Source organism: Schistocerca nitens, chromosome 8, assembly GCF_023898315.1.
Source record: "Schistocerca nitens isolate TAMUIC-IGC-003100 chromosome 8, iqSchNite1.1, whole genome shotgun sequence".
NCBI classification, from domain to species: Eukaryota; Metazoa; Arthropoda; class Insecta; order Orthoptera; family Acrididae; genus Schistocerca; species Schistocerca nitens.
The window spans coordinates 302,265,485-302,277,612 of record NC_064621.1 but is presented as its reverse complement, the minus strand read 5'-3'; the positions used below and the strand labels follow the sequence as shown (position 1 = coordinate 302,277,612).

Here is a 12,128-nt window from a genome sequence, read left to right as displayed (position 1 = left end):
AGAGGGTGTGGTGATATTATGACAGTCGGTTGCTCTTCTTCACCACACCCTGCCCCCCCCCCCAAAAAAAAAAAACCACTGTGTGATGGTCTATCACAGGAAGGGTAGCATTCACAGCGGTGTTGTGAGAGTTTTTGCTGCTTCAAAATTTAGTGAATATATGTTGCAGACGATGTTAGTAACTGTACAGGGGAGCCAGAGGTAAAGTGAAACAAAAATTTAGCTTTTTTGTAATTAACAATCCACTTATGGTATAAATTATGTAATGCAATGAATGTAATAATCGTTTGTTTGCAGTTCCATAGATGTACTCATTACTAATACACTGAGGCAAAAAAAGTTTATGGGATACCTCCTAACATCGCGTAGCACCTCCATTTGTCTGGCTAAGCGCAGCAGTTCGACAAGGCATGGACTCAGCAAGCCGGCGGAAGCCCCTGCAGAAATAATGAACCATGCTGCCTCTATAGCTGTCCATAATTGCGAAAGTGAAGCCGGTGCAAGATTTTGTACACGGACCTCTCGATTAGGCCCCATAAATGTTCGATCGGGTTCATGATGGGCGATCTGGGTGCATAGGTCATTGATTCGAGTTGTCCAGAATGTTCTTCAAACTAATCGGGAACAGTTGTGTCCAGGTAACATAGAGCATTGTCATCCATAAAAATTCCATCGTTGTTCGGGAAGAAATAGTCCATGAATGCCTGCAAATGGTCTTCAGGTTGCCTAACGTAATCATTCCCAGTCAATGATCGCTCCAGTCTGACCAGAGGGCTTAGTCCGTTCCACGTAAACACTGCCTACGCCATTATGGAGCCACCACCAGCTTGCGCAGTGCCTTGTTGACAACTTGGGCCCATGGCTTCGTGCAGTCTGCGCCACGCTCGACTCCTACCAGCAACTCTTAGCAAATTAAATCGGGACTCATCTCACCAGGCTACTGTTTTCCAGTCGTCTAGCATCCAGCCGATAGGTCACGAACCCACGAGGGGCGCTGCAGGCAATGTTGTTCCGTTAGCAAAAGCAATCGCGTCGGTTGCCTGCTACTATAGCCCATGAACACCTTATTTCGTCGCACTTTTCTAATGGATACGTTCGTCGTACTATCGCTATCGCTTGTGCCTTATCCCGCGGTTTTGGCATGTTAATTTAAGGGGTGGCCGGATGCCCTTCCTGCCGCCGCCCTATACCCCTCCCCCCCCTCCGGGACGGAATTAGTGTACCGCAACTGTCTGCATTTAATGTAATCCATGGAATAGTGCGAATGTGTACAGATGTCTGCGAGCTGTGTAACTGAGGCAGAACGTGGGGACCAGCCCGGTATTCATCTAGCGGGATGTGGAAAACCGCCTAAAAACCACATCCAGGCTGTCCGGCACACCGGCCATCGTCGTTGATCCGCCGGGCGGATTCAATCCGGGGCCGGCGCGCCTACCCGAATCCAGGAAGCAGCGCGTTAGCGCTCTCGGCTACCCTGGCGGGTTGGATACGTTCGTCGTACGTCCCACTTAATTTCCTTGGTTACTCCATCTTGTCATAACTACGCAACGCCACTGCTCTTGTTCGGTGAGTGAAGGCCGGCAGCCACTACCGTTTTATACCTTGTGCTTGCGATACTACCGCTATCTGTGAATGTACATATCGCTATGCCATGACTCTTGTCACTTCAGTGTATTTCTGTGATGATTTGCACACTATTTAAATTTATGCATAAACCTGTGTTGATCAGCTGTAGCACACATTGGGATCAATTGTAACATATTGTTAATTGTAGATAATAGTGATATTATTGTAATATCTTCTTACAAATACATTATGACGTATATTATTGACCATAATAACAAGGCCACTTGCCAATAAATCGTTGCGGGGATTCTACTAGGGAACGGAAACCTTTGAGTAGCACCTGTCGCAGAAGCACTCACGGCTATGCAACGTGTCACAAAAGTTCCACGTTCTGCTGCGGAAGTAACTGCCACAACTTGTTTCTTCCCCTTCTCTGCCAACATTTTTGTTGGAGCATGCACAATATGGAAACCAGTCACCTCTACATTACACACGTTTTCGGACTCAAGCTCGTGGTCATCGAACGCTTTTGAAAGATTCATGAAGAATCATGTCACGTTTTCGTTATTGGAATTTATTTTTCGGCGAGCGTAGTTGGGTCAGAACGAGGAACTGATAATGAAGTATTTCATTTCAGAACGGTGTTTAGCCAACCCACTCTGGCCATTTTCTTGTCACATGATACCTCGGGAGTCTTCAGTACGTAGAGTGGAGCACACAGATAGGCTTGCATTCTGTAGGCATTGTGAGCAACCCATTTTACAGATCAGCAGAATGTTTGATGTGATTTGCAAGTTTCTTCTCCTGTGCTGCAGTGAATGCACCGTTCTGTGGCTTGTGGTGTACTTTCGGAATCTCGTTTTTCGTAATTTTCTGACCAGATCTATGTAAGGCTCTTGAAATACGCAGGATTCTCTCCACACACCGCTCACTTATTTTCTGCAGTTTAAAACTCCCCCAGCAGCAGCCTCCTTAGTTTCTTGTGGCAAATGCCCCTCTCCGATGTAGGCTTGCAATTCCTCTGGCTGCTACAAAGGAAATTAACACAGACCATTTAAATATACTGCTCAAAGAAGCTAAATTATGCACAAACAGACAAAAAAAAACGTTTTAACTGGGAGTCAGTTCTAAGAGTTAAAAAAGTCACACGAGCACCATTACCACTGCATCATCACGTCATATTTAGATTAAAACTGAATAGCTCCATCCATATGAGAAAACATAAATTAAATACTACATGAAATTATATTACAATAACTAACATACATTTTCATATATTAGTTAAAGTAGCCAACGGCCTTGTCGCTGTGGTAACACCGGTTCCCGTCAGATCATCGTAGTTCAGCGCTGTCGGGCTGGGCTGGCACTTGGATGGGTGACCATCCGGTCTGCCGAGCACTGTTGACAAGCGGGGTGCACTTAACCCTTGTGAGGCAAACTGAGGAGCTACTTGACTGAGAAGTAGCGGCTCCGGTCACGAAAACTGACGACGGCCGGGAGAGCGGTGTGCTGACCACTTGCCTCTCCGTATCCGCATCCAGTGACGGCCCTAGGATGAGTGGATGACACTGCGGCCGGTCGGTACCGTTGGGACTTCAAAGGCCTGTTCGGACGGAGTTTAGTTTAATTTAAGTAAATTCTTTTACCTGGAAATCAGTAGAAAAATATCCCAGAGAATGTATCTGCATTTCAGTACATTAAAGGCACGTTCCGCCATCTCAAAAAACCAACTCAAAAGCGATCGTCCACCTGCTGTGCTCCATTCCTTATGGAAGACAACTGAAGCCTACTTCTATCCCTGGGAAATTCTGTGAATGACGTTTCCGGAAAATTTGAAATGTTACAACTGACCACTGTTACTTTTCAAATGGTTCAAAGGGCTCTGAGCACTATGGGACTCAACATCTGTGGTCATAAGTCCCCTAGAACTTAGAACTACTTAAACCTAACTAACCTAAGGACATCACACACATCCATGCCCGAGGCAGGATTCGAACCTGCGACCGTAGCAGTCGCGCGGTTCCTGACTGAGCGCCTAGAACCGCTAGACCACCACGGCCGGCGCTGTTACTTTTCACTACAGATCTCCGCAACATGTGAGACATCATAGTAAAATAAAAGAAGTCAGAGATCACACGGAAGGATTTAAGTACTTGTTGTTCCCGTGCTGCCAGGTGCTTAATTGTGAGTTGCAGTCTAATCATGTAGATGTAGATGAAGACGAATTTTACTGAAAACACGCAACCCATAAACTAGTCATTTTACGACACCATTGTCAGTGTGAATGTAGATGAAACGGACCACGCGATGCAATCTCTAGCTGAGTAATTGATAGGGGTCATTATCAGCTCGTTCTCCTTGTGCTGTGATTATACTGCTGACAAGGGAACCTCCCCATCGCACCCTCCTCAGATTTAGTTATAAGTTGGCACAGTGGATAGGCCTTGAAAAGTTGAACACAGATCAATCGAGAAAACAGGAAGAAGTTGTGTGGAACTATGAAAAAAATTAGTAAAATATACAAACTGAGTAGTCCATGGGCAACATAGGCATCATCAAGGAGGGTCTGAGCTAAGGAACGCTGTGGTACCGTGGTTAGCTTGAGTAACTGCGGAACGAGAGGTCCTTGGTTCGAGTCTTCCCCGACTGAAAATTTGACTTTCTTTATTTTCGCAAAGTTATGATCTGTCCGTTCGTTCATTGACGTCTCTGTTCTCTGTAATAAGTTTAGTGTCTGTGTTTTGCGACCGCACCGCAAAACCATGCGATTAGTAGACGAAAGGACGTGCCTCTCCAATGGGAACCGAAAACATTTGATCGCAAGGTCATAGGTCAACCGATTCCTCCACAGGAAAACACGTCTGATGTATTCTATACGACACTGGTGACGGCATGTGCGTCACATGACAGGAATATGTTGTCAGCCCACCTAACTTGAACACTTAGCGAATGGGTAAAAAGATTCTTCTACCTTGCCCGACTTAGGTTTTCTTGTGGATGTGATAATCACTCCCAAAAAAGTGATGAAAACATAAGAGTTTGTCACATAAACTGAAAATAAAAAATTAAACTTTTAAGTCGAGGGAAGACTTGAACCATGGACTTCTCGTTCCGCTGCTGCTCACGCTAACCACGGGACCACGGCGCTCCTTGACTCCCATTGTCCTTGATGTTGCCTATCTTCGCATGGACTACTCAGTTTGTATATTTTACTAATTTTTTTCATAGTTCCACACAACTTCTTCCTGTTTTCTCGATTGATCTGTGTTCAGTTTTTCAAGGCCTATCCACTGTGCCAACTTATAACTAAATCTGAGAGGGGTGCGATGGGGAGGTTCCCTTGTGAGAGGCAAGATAACACGCGCTGTACTGTTTGATGGAGTCGAAGTGCGTGCCTCGTAAGTTGATAAAACTGTGATCGCTCTTTATAAAAACAGCTGACGGGATGAAGGGGAAGTGTCTCGCTACCAAGATGAAGTCTTCTGGCCACACACTGAATTTACTGGTGATCTTGGCCGTCGGAACCCTGTCTCTTCCACAGAGCAGCTCCCGAGATCTCAACCAGCTGCCTGCGGACTTCATCTTCGGAGCTGGCACAGCATCTTACCAGGTGGAAGGCGCCTGGAACGAAGACGGTAACGACTGAAGAACTGTGCGGTCTCTACACAGTCGCTTCAGGGGGCCAGGACAGCACACCCCCAACATCCTGCACTTGGATTATAGTCTAGTGGTTGGTGTTGCTGCCTTTATATCGCGGGGACCCGGATTCTATTCCTGGACGGGTTGCAAGTGTTCTTCGCTCGAAGATTGGGTTTTTGTATTGTGCTAGGTTTTCATCTCAGAGCCGTGCCACGGCCTAGCGATAAATCTTAGCATCCGTAGTATGTCTTTGAGGCAAAGATTCTGGTTCACCGAACGGGTCAGTGAGAGGGTGCGGTATGCTGGAAAAGGGTGACTTGAGAGAACGGCGCGAGGCGAGGCGGAGGGAGCTGAGTGATAGTTGGGGGCTGAAGCAGCGCGGTGTTAGCCCGTGACCTTCTGGCTTCCAAGGCTCCTGGGTCCGGTAGAAGACGTCGTAGTCACACAAGACGCGGTGTGTGTGGAGAGTAACGCAGGTTCGGACATCTGGTTGGAATGGACAAGAGTGGTCGGAAGGGTCTGATCTGTCTGCACCAGGATCGGCTGATGGATGTGTGACCTGTTACAGTTACATCCACTGATAGTTCTGCCGTCGCCAGACAGATAAGCTGTCTTCAACGCCGACTAAGATTCCGGTGAGGACATACTTAGTGTGGATTTATTTCAACTACTGTGCTGCATTTAAGTTGTGGTCGATACAGGCTAATTCGACGGCTTATTCATGGCTCCGTAGTAACGGTTCCCGCCAGAATCATAACGTTCGCCAGTTGTACTTCTAGTAGCCGATATTCGTCCAAGTTCTATAGTGTGGTTCTGCTCAACCTTCCAGTATTATATGTGTTCCTGGATTAGCGGTACTTGTGTCCACTCTGAGGTATTCTGTGCCTGACAGATCGCAAGCCCGCGCCTACGTGGACATTAACCTGCGGGTTACGGTCGTATCAGCGCTGCTGACTGTTTTCTGTGTAACATATTAGTGCTGCGGATGCAGATTTTACTGTTGTATTTGGGCGTCTTAAATTGTGGAACCGAGCGGATTACTTGCTTGGGGTTGCTCTGTTGTGTAATTTGCTTCCTTTTCGCCGGAAGATTTAAACTTTCAAGATTACAAGAAAATACATAAAACACTCCAACAATCGAGTGTAACCAACATAATTACGATGTCAGATTTAATGGTTTTAGTGGAAGTACATTAGAAAACAATGAAAACTGAAATTATATGATAAAAGAGACGATACATGCAAAAGACGTACATCTTACCGCGAAAAGAACGTTGAAGTAAATCACTTTTTGGTAAACTTCCGTCCAACCTGCCTGTTGTTTAGCATTGGAAGTTTCTAATTGTTGGCCTTGGATTTTGATTCTTTATATGGTAGAAATTTCTTGCGCCTTGACCACAACAGTGATTAGGTTCTTGAAAGTCTGCACATTTTTCATACGGTATTGGCAGAAGCTCTGAATATATATCCGCAGAATTAGTTATTTGCAGAAGATCGATTTTTACCTTTCAAAAAGTTTCATATTACAGAAAACCATTGTATCCTCGATGGTGTCATAAGAATTCGTCAGGTCCCTGCGGCTGATACTCAGGCTTGACGTCTACTTGTACGCCAACAGAATGTTCCAAATGTACTGGTGTTCCGGCTACATTGACAGTAAACCTGTGTTTGAACAACTTGTCTTGCCCCACAATCAGAGCTTCTCTGAGCGGTCATGTCTTGAAAGAACACTTCGGTTTCTAACATGCCTTCAAGAAGATCGTTCATTCTCGTACACTTTTCCGCTGAACAGGAATGGCAATGTAAGGCCATGGTGTCGCCCTTGCTGTTTCAAAAGCGTTTTGGTAACTCTGCAATAACATACTTTTTTAATTACATCCCATATTAGAATTCCCTCTTGTTGGAAATAATACTTTGACACTATCGACTCTCTTAATGGAATGAACGAGATACTAATGGTGTATCAACATCGCATAGCTCTCATTCTGTCCCGAGCACGAATCAGAAAATTACAAGAAGCCTTCCTTTTGCATCAAAGATTTCACTTACACAATAGTACAAAAAATTATATCATTCGCTCCTTTTTTTACTCAATATTCAGTGTAAGTATATAACAGTGCATTCCTATCCGACATTTGACGACTATTGAAACAACAAAACGTAAATTTCACGCAAAGCAAAGAAGCCCTTTTGGCAAACAAGAATTTCATTCATGGTATAATTTCGTTCGATTCTTACCGTGTAACATAAAGACCAATCTCTGGCATTGGAATCGTCAAGCCTAGGCCTTCTACGAGTAATTAACATAACCGAAATTAAGATGGTTAAACAGGAAGATTTGTCATTCCAGTCACCTCACACATTGATGAGCTATCCTCTTTCGAGGAGTTTATTTGTTTGAAACACGCAAACAACGAGCGTTTGCAGTTACTGCCTAACTCATGAGAAATTGCCTTAAAGTCCCTACCAACTTTACTCATTCTGTCGTATTTCTTTCTCTTTTTACCTGACTGATTAGCAGATGTCATCTCATCTGCATCTTGTGATGATCCACACATTTTGAAGATTATAAGAGGACCACACTACTACACTTCAAACTAAACACTATAACTGTAAGGAAGCAACACAAATTAAGAAACTCAACCGATCGTATTTGCAGCCGCAAACCAACTGACCTAAAAAGTGTATTGCGAACAGTTGAAGTAAACGTTGGACTTGCCCATTCTTTCCGTGAGAAGACAGACTTAGAACGTTGTTTTCGTTACCACTAAAAGTAAAACCCCTTTGTATCTCGGAGCCTTGCCACGTTATTTGAAATTTATTTTAACTGTCTTGCGGTACCGACGACTAGCCATCAGAATTTGCCATTATCCTATTTTCTGATTAAATACTTACCCCGTTTTTTTCCGTGGAGTCTTAATATGTAAAAATATTGTTATGCTTTATACGTAATATTATTCAAAAATATGGGTACTTCATCAATGATTGTTTCTTTTTCATGTAATCATATAACGCACATGTCGTCAACATAAATATTAAATTAACGAAGAAAATACTGTAACAAGGTTGAATAAGTGCCTTGACAAGCAACAAAATACGAACCAATGATTGAAACTAGTAAAGTGCAAAATAATCAAAATTGTACAAAATACGGTACTGTAATCTACAGGGTGGGGTATTGCTGTACTCATTAAAAAACACTCCGTCTACAGGACACAAGTGGCCCATGGCCCATCGGGAACATCCGACTGCCGTGTCAGCCTCAGAGGAGGAGGGGCTTGGGGTCAGCACACCGCTCTCCCGGTCGTTATGATGGCATTCTTGACCGAAGCCGCTACTAATCGGTCGAGTAGCAAATAATGGTGTTGCTTCCCGTGGTAGTTAAATCTATTTATTTGTGTCCTACCTTGAGTAGAGAATTATTTATTTTGCATAATTGTAATTTTTTCTAAGTTGATCACAAGATGGGTAATGTCCACGATTAAGAGCGCACAGTTCTTTGTAGCGATGTGCTGTTGTTTTCAAAGAAATTTTTTCCATCAATAAAGACATTCTGCACGGGAACACCATTTAGGAGCAATTTCCTTGTACATGACTATGGTTGAAACTAGAAGGAATCATCAGATACTGAGGGAGACTGTAACAGATCAAGAGCCAGAAGGCGAATTCGCCATTGAAAATGTAGCTAACCTTCCCACATCAGCAAATGAGGTAACATCATCTGCTACGAATGAAGGTATTGCTGAGTCTGTTACAACAACATGGCAGTTGGTTATGTAAACTCTCAGAAGACTAGAAGCTATGTTGGGTTATATTATTCAAAAAGAAGCTAGTTTCAACGCTATTGTGATCTGAATAGACAGGTCGCACACGTCACTGAACAGGTTGAAGATCAAACTGAGCATTTAACTGAAGTATGTACCGAGGAAAGCACTTCAGTACAGACGATTAAGAACGAGCTACAACAAATACACAAAACACTAAAACAAGATCTCCCTCTGTGAAAACACAGTGTGCAGGCTCAACTTAGGACACAGATGGGTAATGTGGGAAAAGAGTGGAATGCTGATAGGATCAAGTAAGAAATGGCGCAACCCATGCCATTGAGACTAGTGATTTCCGTCACTGTCCACTTATCCTAACAACATGTATACTGAGTAAGTGTATTGTAGTAACTGATTACCACTAAACTTTGCAACTAGGTGAATTGGAGCAAAGTCCACTGTTTCTTCCGTTTTGTTTGACGAAAGTATACCAAAACAAGAAGTTTCAGTTATTCACAGCACTGATAAATAATATGTTGTTGTTGTGGTCTTCAGTCCTTGGACTGGTTTGTTGCAGCTCTCCATGCTACTCTATCCTGTGCAAGTTTCTTCATCTCCCAGTACCTACTGCAACCTACATCCTTCTGAATCTGTTTAGTGTATTCATCTCTTGGTCTCCCTCTGCGATTTTTACACTCCACGCTGCCCTCCAATACTAAATTGGTGGTCCCATGATGTCTCAGAATATGCCCCACCAACCGGTTCCTTCTCCAAGTCAAGTTGTACCACAAATTTCTCTTCTCTCCAATTCTATTCAATATCTCCTCATCAGTTATATGATCTACCCATCTAATCTTCAGCATTCCTCTGTAGCACCACATTTCGAAAGCTTCTATTCTCTACTTGTCTAAACTATTTATCGTCCACGTTTCACTTCCATACATGGCTACACTCCATACAATACTTTCAGAAACGTCTTTTTGACACTTAGATCTATACTCGATGTTAACAAATTTCTCTTCTTCAGTAATGTTTTCCTTGCCATTGCCAATCTACATTTTATATCCTCTCTACTTTGACCATCATCAGTTATTTTGCTCCCCAAATAGTAAAACTCCTTTACTACTTTAAGTGTCTCATTTCCTAATCTAATTCCCTCAGCATCACCCGACTTAATTCGACTGCATTCCATTATCCTCGTTTTGCTTTTGCTGATGTTAATCTAATATCCTCCTTTCAAGACACTGTGCATTCCGTTCAACTGCTCTTCCAAGTCCTTTGCTGTCTCTGACAGAATTACAATGTCATCGGCGAACCTGAGAGGTTTTATTTCTTCTCCATGGATTTTAATTCCTACTCCGAATTTTTCTTTTGTTTCCTTTACTGCTTGCTCAATATACAGATTGAATAACATCGGGGATAGGCTACAACACTGTCTCACACCCTACCCAACCACTGCTTCCCTTTCATGCCCCTCGACTATTATAACTGCCATCTGGTTTCTGTACAAATTGTAAATAGCCTTTCGCTACCTGTATTTTACCTCTACCACCTTCAGAAAATGTGAAAGACAGTATTCCAGTCAACATTGTCAAAAGCTTTCTCTAAGTCTACAAATGCTAGATACGTAGGTTTGCCTTCCCTTAATCTATTTTCTAAGATAAGTCGTAGGGTCAGTATTGCCTCACGTATTCCAACATTTCTACGGAATCCAAACTGATCTTCCCCGAGGTCGGCTCCTACCAGTTTTTTCATTCGTCTGTAAAGAATTTGTGTTAGTATTTTGCTGCCGTGGCTTATTAAACTGATAGTTCGGTAATTTTCACATCTGTCAACACCTGCTTTCATTGGGATTGGAATTATTATATTCTTCTTGAAGTCTGAGGGTATTTCGCCTGTCTCATACATCTTGCTCACTAGATGGTAGAGTTTTGTTAGGCCTGGCTCTCCCAAGGCTGTCAGTAGTTCTAACGCGATGTTGTCTACTCCTGGGGTCTTGTTTCGACTTAGGTCTTTTAATGCTCTGTCAAACTCTTTACGCAGTATGATATCTCCTATTTCATCTTCATCTACATTCTCTTCCATTTCTATAATATTGTCCTCAAGAACATAGTCCTTGTCTATATACTCTTCCCTCCTTTCTGCTTTCCCTTCGTTGCTTAGAACTGGGTTTCCATCAAAGCTCTTGATCTTAATGCAAGTGGTTCTCCTTTCTCCAAAGGTCTCTTTAATTTTACTGTAGGCAGTATCTATCTTACCCCTAGTGATATGCGCCTCTACATCCTTACATTTGTCCTCTAGCCATCCCTGCTTAATAAGAAAAGAAAGAAAGATGCACCACTAATGAATCTTCCGAATGGGACCGAAATCGGTAAATACACTGTATATGTACACGCAAACAAATTATTACAATTTAAGAAAAATAGGACTAATTATTCAAGAGAAACAAGTTCACCAATAGAACAAGCTAATAACACGGTGACCCATATCTGGCCTTTATGCAAGCAGTTATTCGGCTTGGCATTGACTGATAGTTGTTGAATGTTCTCTTGAGATACATTGTGCCAACTTCTGTCCAGCTGGGCATTAGATGTCAAAACCTCGAGATGGCTGGAGGTTTCTGCCAATAAGGCTCCAAACGTTCTGAATTGGGGAGAGATTCGGCGATCTTGCTGGCGAAGGTAGGGTTTAGGAGCCACAAAGACAAGCAATAGAAATTTCTTGCAGAAATGTAAGTCCAAGATGAAACTTCCTGGCACATTAAGTGCCCGACCGAGACTCGAACTCGGGACTTTTGCCTTTCGCGTGCAACTGCTCTACCAAACGAGCTACCCAAGCACGACTCACGATCCGACCTCACAGCTTCAATTCTGCCAGTACCTCGTCTCCTACCTTCCAAACTTCACAGAAGCCCTTCTGCGAACCTTGCAGAACTAGCACTCCTGGAAGAAAGGATATAACGGAGAAATGGCTTAGCCACAGCCTGGGGAATGTTTCCAGAGGTCTTTCTAAGTCCAAGATGGTTTGCGATGAAGTGCAGCAAAACGGGGCGCACAATATCGACGACGTACCTCTCTGCTGTAGGAGTGCCGCAGACGACAACCAGAGGGGTTCTGCCATGACATAAATGGCACCCAAAATAATCAATCCTGGCTGGATC

The 12,128-nt window shown here is 43.4% G+C and overlaps 1 pseudogene; it reads right to left on the bottom strand.

Moving 5' to 3' along the window:
• Positions 1-2,009, bottom strand: part of LOC126199537 (myrosinase 1-like) — a 106,732-nt pseudogene extending 104,723 nt beyond the window's left edge.
• Between the last annotated feature and the right edge of the window lie 10,119 nt (positions 2,010-12,128).